General features: G+C 45.1%; 1 protein-coding gene across 1 annotated transcript in view; it reads right to left on the bottom strand.

The window, feature by feature from the left end:
* MYO16 (myosin XVI) overlaps nt 1-11,744 on the bottom strand; it is a 519,236-nt gene extending 507,492 nt beyond the window's left edge. Inside the window, exon 1 of the mRNA XM_027557960.1 lies at nt 11,582-11,744. The gene's annotated coding sequence lies outside the window, so the exon portion shown is untranslated. The remainder of the gene's footprint in view (nt 1-11,581) is intronic.
* Between the last annotated feature and the right edge of the window lie 578 nt (nt 11,745-12,322).

The following is a 12,322-nucleotide window of genomic DNA, read 5'->3' as shown; positions in this document are numbered from 1 at the left end:
TGCTTCCTGACCTGCATACAGGTTTCTCAAGAGGCAGGTCAGGTGGTCTGGTATTCCCATCTCTTGAAGAATTTTACACAGTTTATTGTGATCCACATAGTCAAAGGCTTTGGCATCGTCAATAAAGCAGAAATAGATGTTTTCCTGGAACTCTCTTGCTTTTTCCATGATCCAGCAGATGTTGGCAATTTGATCTCTGGTTCCTCTGCCTTTTCTAAAACCACCTTGAACATCTGGAAGTTCACAGTTCACATACTGCTGAAGCCTGGCTTGGAGAATTTTGAGCACTACTTTACTAGCGTGTGAGATGAGTGCAATTGTGCAGTAGTTTGAGCATTCTTTGGCATTGCCTTTCTTTGGGATTGGAATGAAAACTGACCTTTTGCAGTCCTGTGGCACTGCTGAGTTTTCCTAATTTGCTGGCATATTGAGTGCAGCACTTTCACAGCATCATCTTTCAGCATGTGAAATAGCTCAACTGGAATTCCATCACCTCCACTAGCTTTCTTTGTAGTGATGCTTCCTAAAGGCCCACTTGACTTCACATTCCAGATGTCTGGCCCTAGGTGAGTGATCACACCATCGTGATTATCTGAGTCATGAAGATCTTTTTTGTACAGTTCTTCTGTGTATTCTTGCCATCTCTTCTTAATATCTTCTGCTTCTGTTAGGTCCATACCATTTCTGTCCTTTATTGAGCCCATCTTTGCATGAAATGTTCCCTTGGTATCTCTAATTTCCTTGAAGAGATCTCTAGTGTTTCCCATTCTATTGTTTTCCTCTATTTCTTTGCACTGATCACTGAGGAAGGCTTTCTTATCCCTCCTTGCTATTCTTTGGAACTCTGCATTCAAATGGGTATATCTTTCCTTTTCTCCTTTGCTTTTCACTTCTCTTCTTTTCTCGGCTATTTATAAGGCCTCCTCAGACAGCCATTTTGCTTTTTTGCATTTCTTTTTCTTGGGCATGGTCTTGATCCTTGTGTCCTATACAATGTCACGAACCTCCGTCCATAGTTCATCAGGCACTCTGTCTATCAGATCTAGTCCCTTAAATCTATTTCTCACTTTCACTGTATAATTGTTAGGGATTTGATTTAGGTTGTACCTCAATGGTTTTCTCCACTTTCTTCCATTTAAGTCTGAATTTGGCAATAAGGAGTTCATGATCCAAGCCACAGTCAGCTCCCGGTCTTGTTTTTGCTGACTGTATAGAGCTTCTCCATCTTTGGCTGCAAAGAGTATAATCAGTCTGATTTCGGTGTCGACCATCTGGTGATGTCCGTGTGTAGAGTCTTCTCTTGTGTTGTTGGAAGAGGGTGCTTTCTACGACCAGTGCATTCTCTTACTATGTTTTCCATTGTTCAAATTTTAGATGAGATCCCTTTAGGTATAAATTTATTTACATATGTAGTATGTTTACCCAAGCAAGGAAAAAACTAAGCACCGTGGACTCCACGACTTGGAAAGAAGGAATGGAGGAAGGGAAGAGAGGGAAAGGGGGAAGAAGGAAGACAAATTTTCTACCCTACAGAAAAAGTCACCATCCACTTTTGTTTTTCATAAAGCAGGTTGCATTACAGGGACAGAACTGGCTTCCTCAGAGCATCATTGCTGTGTTACAAATTGTTGTTGGCCACTGACCCTGATCCATCTGCTGAAGAAGCCCAAAGCGTTCTGTGCTCAGCTGTGTGAAACCTGGACTTCTTGCCTCTGGTAAGATGACCCTGATGCAGATTAAAGAAACTTATTATGCCACTGCTATCTTGAGAATTTAAAAAGACTTAAGCAATAGCATCTCCCTTTCTTTCTATTTTCTTGACACTTTTAAAGCAGCATCTCTTCCAAACGCTTAGGGACAGTATTTCTGAAGTACATCAATTTCAGGTCACATCATTAAATGCATGTCCATTCTTTGACCTGAGAATTGAATTCTGTTAAATTGTCTTAGAAAAGTAAAACAATCATTGGGTTTCTAACACACATGGATTCTGACATCCTTCTTTCTCAGTAGGAATCCCCTCCCCTATAATTCCTGTACTTCTGTCAGTCAAGGTTATTCTGAACTAAGTAAGCTGGAGGTCTACAGAAGACCCCATAAAGGGTATTCACCTTGGAATGTGATTTTGCACAACTTACTTTTTCAATGTGTCTGTCTTGCTGTTGCTGCTGCTAAGTTGCTTCAGTCGTGTCCGACTCTGTGTGACCCCATAGATGGCAGCCCACCAGGCTCCCCCGTCCCTCGGATTCTCAAGGCAAGCACACTGGAGTGGGTTGCCATTTCCTTCTCCAATGCATGAAAGTGAAAACTGAAAGTGAAGTCACTCAGTCGTGTCCAACTCTTAGCAACCCCATGGACTGTAGCCTACCAGGCTCCTCCATCCATGGGATTTTCCAGGCAAGAGTACTGGAGTGGGTTGCCATTGTCTGTCTTAAGGGTTACCTTTTCCTTTGTTTTCACTTTATCCTTTTTTCCAAGTAATAATTACTCACATGGAAAACAGGTGCAATTGTCTGAATCACTTTACAAATGGTAAATGGAAACTATAATTTAAGACTAAGAAATATCTCCCTGTTCAAGATGTACAGAAATGTTTTCAGCAGGATATTTAAGGTTGCCTAGGATTTCTCTGATGGGAGTGAATTTTTCCTGCCTCTCCTGAAAGGAAGATACAGAATCACATAAGACAATTCCTAATTTTAAAAATCTCCTTTTTATCCCATTGATTTGTGTTCTTTGGATAACCTTGACTAATATATCCCTACTTTCAATAATGTCTGGAACAATCAGACAGAAGACCAGCAAGGAAAGAGAGGACTTGACCATTATAGACCAAGACGGCTACCAGACCTGAACACTGCACCCAGCACCAGCAGCAAGCTTGTCTTTTCCAGGGTGTGCCATTCTCCAGAGGAGATCACGTAACACATTTAACCACAAAACAAGTCTTACAAACATAAAAGGGTGGAAGCCATAGCCACTGAGTGAAACCAAAAATCAGTATTAGACAAGTAACTGAAATATTAACAAATATGTGGAAACTGAGCAACACAGGCTTGAAAAACCAATGAGTCAAAGAAAACATCATAAGGGAAATTAAATAACATCTTGAGTCGAATAAAAGCAAAAGCACAACATACCAAAAACACAGGATGCAGTAAGTCAGTACCAAGAGGAAAGTTTACAGCAGTAAACACATGCAAAGGAAGAAAGATCTCCAAACAAAACAAAACTTTACACATCAAGGAAATAGGGGAAAAGCAAAACTGAGCCCGAACTTACCAGAAGGAAGGAAATAATAAAGACTAGAGCAGAAATAAATAAAATAGAGAATGGAAAAATACAGGATCAATGAAGTCAAGAGTTGTTTATAGAAATGATCAATAAAATGACAAAGAGAAAACTCAAATACATAAATCAGAAATGAAAGAGGAGATATTGTAATTAATGCCACAGACATAAAAAAGAGTATAAGAGATCACTATGAACAATTATACGTCAATATTGGATAACTCAAGAGAAATGAATAAATTTCTAAAATACACAGCACTCCAGTACTGAATCATAAAGAAACAAAAGTTTTGAGCAGATCTCTACCTAGTAAGGAGACTGAACGAGTAATCAAAACATCCAAACAGAATTCCAAGCCCAAACGGCTTCACTGGAGAATTCTACCAAACATTTAAAGATGAATTAATGCCAATCCTTTTCAAATTCTTCCCGAAAGTTGAAGTCAAAGGAGTGTTTTATGAGGACAGTATTACCCTTATACCAAACCAAAAATACTACAAAGAAAGAAAACTACAGACGAATATCCATGACAAGTATTGATGCAAAATACCACCAAACTGAATTCAACAGCACATTAAAAGTATAATAAATCATGACAAAGTGGGAATTAGTCCTAGGATAAAATATGTTTCAGTACATTAAAATGAATTAATATCCCTGATGCTGGGAAAGATGGAAGGCAGGAAAAGAAGGGGATGACAGAGGATAAGATAGTTGGATGGTATCACCGACTCAATGGACAGGAGTTTGAGCAAGTCCGGGAGTTGGTGATGGACAGGGAAGCCTGGCATGCTGCAGTTCGTGGGGTTGCAAAGAATCGAACACAGGGACTGAACTGAACTACATTAACAAAACAAAGGATAAAATTCACATGACCATCACAAATGACATAGATAAAGCATGTTGCAAAAGTCAACATTCATTTATAGTAAAAATGCTCAACAAACTAGGAATAGAAGAAAATTACCTAAACATAAAAAGCCATATATGAAAAGCCCACAGCTAACATCATACTCAATGGTGAAAAAAGACTGAAAGTGATTCCTCTAAGATGACTAAGGTTGAGTGCCAAAAAATTGATGCTTTCAAATTGCGGTGCTGGAGAAAACTCTCAAGAGTCTGCAAGGAGATCAAACCAGCCAATCCTAAAAGAAATCAACCCTGAATACTCATCGGAAGGACTGATGCTGAAGCTGAAGCTCCAGTACTTTGCCACCTGATGCAAAAAGCTGACTCTTTGGAAAAGACCCTGAGGCTGGGGATGATTGAAAGCTAAAGGAGAAGAGGGCGGCAGTGGATGAGATGGTTAGATAGCATCACCAACTCAACAGACATGAAACTGAGCTAACTCTGGGAGATAGTGAAGGACAGGGGAGCCCGGCACGCTGCAGCCCATGAAGTCGCAGAGAGTCCCATGTGGCTTAGCAACTGAGCACAGTAACAAAGATCAGGAAGAAGGCGAGAACGTCCACTCCTATCACTTCTCTTCAACACAGTACTGAAGGTCCTAGCCAGAGCATCAGGCAAGAAAAAGAAGTCGAAGACATTCAAATCAAAAGGGAAGAAGTTACACTGTCACCAATAAGTTCTTATTTATTAAGGAGAGTCAAGTCCACCATGGCACTTCCTCTCATTGTTTAGATTTGGCAACAATAGCATGTGAAATGGCAACACAAACTTTTAAAAATAACTCAGACTGTCACAGAATAAAACATTCAGCAGAAGCCCTAATATATGAAAGTCTATGGCAGTCTATTAAAGTCCATATCAGGCTAACAGCACCTGCAGTTTACAAAGTTTCTCAACCAGTCCCTCCTAAAGGAAATCAGTCCTGAACATTCATTGGAAGGACTGATGCTGAAGCTGAAACTCCCATACTTTGAAACTCCCTGATGCGAAGAACTGACTCATTGGAAAAATACCCTGATGCTGGGAAAGACTGAGGGCGGGAGGAGAAGGGGACGACAGAGGATGAGATGGTTGGATGGCATCACCGACGCAATGGACATGAGTTCGAGTAAACTCCAGGAGCTGGTGATGGACAGGGAGGCCTGGCGTGCTGCAGTCCATGGGGTCGAAAAGAGTTGGACACAACTGAGCGAATGAACTGAACTGAAGCATATACTGGAAATTTTATCTCATTTAATCCCACATTTAACCCTACAAGGCAGGCACTCTGCTTATCCCATTTCACACATGAGTCTTAGAAAGGTTTCTCATGTATTCATGGTCCCAGAGAAATATGAAGCAGAACTTGAAATCCAACATAAGCTTCTTTACCTCAAATTTACCATTTACGTAAACAACATTTTGGTTTTTGTGCCTCAAGGCTTGTCATTCCATGTATTAGAAAAACCCTACTTACCAGGCTTATTTGAACTTTATCATGTATCTATAGTTCCAGCAAACCCCTTCCAGGGAAATAATGTATCTCAGGTCCACTCTGAAACACTATGATTTCTTTCTACAGGCTATAAAGTGAAACTAGCAACCTAAAACCATATGAAATATTCTGCAATATTCCACTCAACTAAATTTCTTTCTTCTTTATGTCAAAGTTCTTTTGTCTTGCTTTTGCATTTAGTTTTAAATTATTGAAATAGATGTAAAGTGAATGACTCGCTGTTCCAAATTATAAAGATAAAAGGCATATTAATAGACTTTTTAAAAGAAGATTTGGGAGGTCGTGAAATGATTTCCACCCAGGGACTCCCAACTACATATTACCAAGCTGCTTATAACCAAGAATCTAAATTAGAAAGAAAATGAGCAAGTCTGAATAAGACTTTATCATTCTTAAAGGAATTAGTTAATATTTCAAATGTGTTCATTAAAGATACACAGTGCCACAGGCCAGAGGCTTTAACTTCCCAAGCTTATTTTTAAAACCCTAATTATAGTAATAAAAATGAAAAAAAATGCACTCCATACATTATTTATAGGAAAAAAAGCATATTTGAATGCCTATTTTTATGTATAATTCAATTCCTCTTATAAGAATTTGAATATCAAACTCAGCTTATCCATACCCACAATGATATTTTTTAACCAAAAGTGCCCACAGTGATTCTTACGAGGACTTATCTGATTTAACTTACATTACTTAATAGTAGTGATGCCTTTCATGGTAATTATTCATGGGTAAGTGAGAAGCATCAAAAAGGGAAAAAATAAACACAGGACCTCAGCCATCTGAATGAGGTATGAGTTATGCCTTGATTCTTTTCTTCCTAAAATTCAGTTAATGTGTCTAGTTTTTCCCAGTATTAAAATTATTTACCAAAGTTAGTTTCCACATAAATTAAACTGGTTACACCTCCAGTCCCATTGTTCCTCTGGGACTGCAAAATTTTTCTGCAAAGAGCAAGATGGTAAATATTTTAGGCTGCAAGGACCATGGGGTCTCAGTGGGTCACACAGCTTTTGTTCTTTATTGTTTTTTGCTTATTTGTTTGTATTTGCTTATTTGTTCACAGGCTGTACATAAATAGGACTTAAGTTACATCTGGCCCTCAGACTATAGTTTGCTGCCCCAGCTGTGATGGCACCTGTTAAAGAGGCTTTTTTTTTTTTCTCTTAAGAAAAAAGAAGTTGGATTTTTGCTGACTGATAAAACCACTACAATATTGTAAAGTAATTAGCCTCCAATTTAAATAAATAGATTTATATTAAAAAATAAAGAAAAAGAAAAGGCTTTCAGCTTTTCAAAAAGAAAAAAGAACTTGGATTTTTGCTGAGTGATAACTTCTATGAGACTTACTCTCCTATAAGCTAGTGGTACAACTTTGAACAAATTACTCAGTCTCTCTGAGTTTTCTTTTCTGATTTACCTATAAATGAGCAGATGACTTTCATGGGAGGGAGGAGACAGACAGATCCATGGGTCTCGGGGTAGGATGTGGAGTGATAGGAGAGAGGAGAGCCCCAGTAGGAAGTGGGTGGAGGTTCCGCGTGGTCAGAGCTTGGGAGCTGTGGAAGCCAAAATCTCCAAACGGCGTTTGTAGGCAGCTTGCCTTCTGCCAGCTGCAATGGTTACATCCATCCATGTAACATCTATGAAATCTGGACACCTACACAGAGATGAATAAAGTATTCACCTCAGCACAGTTGTAAGTCTGATATTCAACCGGAGACACAGGTTCGATCCCTAGGTCAGGAAGATGCCCTGGAGGAGGAAATGGCAACCCACTCCAGTATTCTTGACTGGGAAATCCCATAGACAGAGAAGACTGGTTGGCTACAGTCCATGGGGTCGCAAAGATTCGGACACAGCTGACCTCATATTGCCCACCCCATGAGAGCTCGATAGACGGAGTTGTTGGGAAAAGGAATAGAGACTTTATTCAGCAAGTCAGCCGATGGAGAAGAACCTGTCTGGAAGAACCATCTTGCCTGAGTTAGAATTCAGGTTTCTTTTATACTAAAAGGGGTGAGGCTTACTGTCACACATTACGTGGCGCTGGCCAGCTTCCCAAAGGAGGGGGGTGGGGCCTCTTTATGTCTTCTTTATTGCCTCCCTCCACAGGTGGGCCAGATCAGGAGGGGAGGTCAGAAAGCTGGACATCCCTGGGGAGAGTTTCTCGGGAAAGACATTCTGGATTTGACCCCAGCCCTGAGCAAAGACAGAAGCAGCACCTTCCCAGCTTGAAGGAGCAACAATCAGGTCTGTGGGTTAAGAGATGCTAAGTTCCATGTGGAGGGGCACATGCAGGTTGGGGTGGTCCAAGCAGAAGACAGGAGTCAAGAGAGTCGAGAGGAGGTTGGAGGGTGGGCAGGATGAAGTCAGGAAGGACAGCACAGGTCGTGCGGAGCAGCCCATGCTGGGCGCTGTAGGCGAAGGGATTCACGGAGGGCTTTTCAGCAGGAGGCCTCAGGGTCAAACCCACATTTCTGATAAATCACCCTTGCGTCTGTTAGACTGGATGTGAGGGAACAGGCTAGAGCAGGAAGATGAATTAGAAACTGATCCCTTATCCTGGGCAGGGGGTGATGAAGCCCTGGCTAAAAGTCATAAAAGGTCAGAATAGAGAAGATGAATCTCAGCAGTACTTATAAGGTAGAACTGTAAAGACTCGGGGGCTGATGGGAAGTACTGGGAGGGAAAGGAAGGGGCGGAGAAATGAGGAGACTGTGGACGGTGCTTCCCACTTCACTGGGTGGGAGAGAAAACCCAGGAATCAGAGGCCAACCGCGATTAGGGACTCCAGGGCAGACACATGACGGTGCGGAAGGTCCAGGAAGGATGGAACACCTGGGAAAGGTGCCCTGTGGGCAGACGTGGGCCAAAAGGAAGGTGGGCAGAAAGGAGGACCACCCAGGAAAGGAGAGAGGGGCGGGGAGAGAGCACTGATGTGAAAACTGACACCCTACAGACCCCCACCGTCACACCTGGCGGACACTCCTGTGGGCAGAAAGAGCAAAGCCTAGACCACCTACAGACCCCCACCGTCCCACCTGGCGGACACTCCTGTAGGCAGAAAGAGCAAAGCCTAATAACCTTGCCAAGATCGAGTTCTGGGATCTTGACCAAAATGACCCAAGAACTCTGGGCCTCCTGTTCTTCATTTGCAGAACTGGGGCTTGAGTAGTTTATCTTACAAGTTCCTTCTCACCCAGCCTTCTCTCATTCTATAACATGCGCTGTCATTGGCCAGGATTTGCCCTGATGATAAGACCTCAAAGAGGCAGATATACTTCTGCGGTCCTCAGCTAAGCACATGCTCAGATTCAAAGAAACATCATATTCAAATACCCCAGTTCCATAGCAATGTCTCTTCTCACCTATGCAAATGTAATAAATGCAAAGATCTGCAAGTCACGTGTATACAGATAGGTATGTACACACATACATATGCATAATATAGGAGCACACAGGCATTATACAAGTTATGGTTTCCGCAACAGATTACTTTCCTGAGTTCTTAAGTAGGAGGAAATGTTTCTATTTCTATTCAGTCTCCCTCGAGAGCATTCATGCTCCGCACAGGTTTATACCCAGTGGACATTCTGTCTATCTGAAGGATACTGATTTACCCACAGATTACAGTAATGACCCACCCCTGTAGCTACTGGAGCTGTTATCATCAAGCGTCCTCAGATCAGAAGAAGCAAATCTTTAAAGTATTAATTGCTTGTGCAAAATAAACTAGCTATTTCAGATTAAAATATACTAACTACTATGCCCAAAGTAGATAACCTACAAGGACCTACTGTATAACACAGGAAACTACAACTAAATATTCTGTAGTAACCTATGAGGGAAAAAGACTCTGAAAAACAAAACATAGATATGTATTCAGTTATATATATAACAATATCTATTCAGTTATATATTTTTAGTTTTAGGTGTATAGCACAGTGATTCTGTGACCATACATACTATAGTGTGTGGCACACAATATATAGTTATACAGGTATACACATATGTAGTTATATATATATATTAAACTGCATCACTGTGGCTATACATCTGAAACTAACACAACATTGTAAAATTATAGTTTAAAAAACACTTCAACTATCTTACTGTGTACTAAAACCATTTCACTCCCCCAAATTTTACAGGACACAGATAAGCTCGACCATACCATTATAAAACTGTACTGATTAAAAGTATTTTTCCTTTAATAAATAAACATCCCACTTGGAATGATTTTTTTATAGCAAGTACTATATCCCTGGAGCATATCAGTCTCTAAAGCAATGGCATATACTCTGGTTTCCCAAAAGCCCATCAGCTATAACCTCATATGCACACACAGGCTGATCACATATGATTAGGGACCCTGGCAGTTGAGTACGTATCACACAAGCTTGTGTAATAAACTAAACAGCGTCACACAGACAAATAGATATGTTCAGGAGGACCCTTAACCCAAGGATGACAAATCACCTTCAAAGCCTTTAGACGTACCCAGAGCAAAATGTAACCCACCCTGGCAGCTAGGCAGTAACCCCATAAAGAGGCTGCTAGCCGGCCCGGGCGGGGGTGTGGCTCCCCTGCCTTCCTCTCAGTCCCACGGTTTCGTTTCAGGATCTAGGGACAACCTTGGAGCCTCTTGCTCTGAATCACTAGGAAATTCATACAGTCTGTAGGGGGTTCATAAATAACGCCCCCCCCCCCCCACACACACACACAAAAAAAAACAAAAAAACAAAAAACAAAACAAAGCAAACGTTCGAGATATTTTAACCTTCACCTGAGCAGAAATTCCAGCCGCCCTTACGAGATCCCCAAAGAAAGCCCCCTCTCAGAGGATGAGCGCTTCCGGAGCTTTCGCACTTAGCAGGATAAAGACCGCCCGGCGCGCCCCCCTTCCTGCCCACGGACTGCTCAGGCCAATTCACAGCAGCTAAGTTTTCTTGGCTCCGCTGAGCAGAAGACAACCCTTCCTCCTCCAATGGCTAAGAAATTCTTCTCAGTAGCAAACGCTTAACACACAACTGAAATGCCTTTGGCTCCTTCCCCCCCAAAACTGGAGGTCTGAGCCCCCCGGTGAGTAGCTACAGCTTTTCCATAAACGACAGAAACGCTAACAGAACTTGATGACAATCACCTGCCTTACCTTTCCGGGAAGTGGGGCGCACAAGGAACCATTAAACCCAACATTTTCACAGACCTCTTTGGTTTCCCCCAGCCAGGAAAGATGGGGCGGGGGCTGGCTGCGGTGGGTGCGGGGGGAGCGGGAGGCCCGAATGAAGAGCCCGGGGTGGGGACCGCGCCCCTCGCCGACGTGGCCCACCCCGTAGTGGCCGGACCCCTGAGACAATGGAGCGACATTGTCCCGCGAGGGGTCGCGGTCAAGGGTCAGTAGATGGGTGGAAGGCGGCCTGGGGGGCCTCCTTCACCCCTATATCTTTGTTTTCTGAAGTAGTCGCCCTCTTGCATCCCCAAAGAAAAAGAGAAAGAGGCCGACCCCTCCCTCGCCCCCCAGGAGTGGCCGCGGAGGGCCCCCAGCGCCGCTCCTCCCGTCTCCCGTGGCAACCAGAGGCTTCCAGCCCCTATCAACCGGCAGCCTGTCGTCTCCTCCCGGGCTGGTCCAGAGTTCGGAGGGTTCCAGCTCTCAGCCCGCGTCCCCTTCCGGGAAAGAGATCGCCAGCCCCCTCTCCACGCCCGCTCCCATCTCCACCCCGGGACTCTGGCTGGGGAAGGGGGAACCCGGCGAGGCAGGTGCCAGCAGCCCACACCCTCCCGGGGTCGCCCCGCCGAACCACGGGACCGGGAGGCGAGGCTGCCCGGCCAAAACACCCCGCGCTGGGGACCGCGCCCGGCGCCCGCCGCAGCCCCTACCTGCTGGACAAGGGTGCCCCGCAGCCGGGACCCCGGGAGTCGACTCCGAGTGCGCCCCGCGAGGGTGCGCGGCGCGCTGCTGCCCTGCGCTTCCCCGGGGCCGTGGCGCGCTCGGGGCGGGCGCGCCGGGCGCACCCGGGGCCGGTGAGCGCCGTTCTCGTCCCGGCCGGCGGTGCGGGCTGGGCGGCCGGGGTCCGGGTTCCGCGGCCGCGCTCGGGCTCCCGGGCGCCGCTCCGGCCGCCGGGGCTCCGCGGGGCCCGCCTCCGTCCGGGCCGGCCGCCGCCTCCTTCCCACGCGCTCGCGCGCCGGGACCGCGCCTCTCTGCTCTCGCTGCGCCTCCGGTCCCCCCTCCGGCTTCTCCCGCCTCCCGCCTCGCAGGCCAATCTAAGAACGGGGCTCACTCTTCAAACTTCTGCGTCCGGGCTCGGCCAGAAGCGGGGCAGCGAGACCGGAACGCGGGGGAGGCGGCCCGGGCGCGGGGCCCCTGCGCGGTGGCCCGGGGCTGCGACCTGGAGCGGGCATCCCCCGTGAGCCGGCCGACCCGAACAAAGGCCATCGCGAGGACTGTGGCAGTTGTCACCCGAGCAGATGAGTAACCCTGTTTAAAGACGCAGAGGCCCTGGCCCTGACCGTCCTTCCCGCTCTGGTATTCGAGAGCCCCTCAGATTCTCCTGAAATCTCCGAAATAACTAACTTAAGCCTGGGACGACCACCCCAGGCAAGGAAAAGCCCGACTCCAGG

Source organism: Bos indicus x Bos taurus, chromosome 12 (genome assembly GCF_003369695.1).
Source record: "Bos indicus x Bos taurus breed Angus x Brahman F1 hybrid chromosome 12, Bos_hybrid_MaternalHap_v2.0, whole genome shotgun sequence".
Lineage (NCBI taxonomy): Eukaryota > Metazoa > Chordata > Mammalia > Artiodactyla > Bovidae > Bos > Bos indicus x Bos taurus.
Note: the sequence above shows the minus strand (reverse complement) of the source record. Positions and strands in the feature narration are given on the sequence as shown.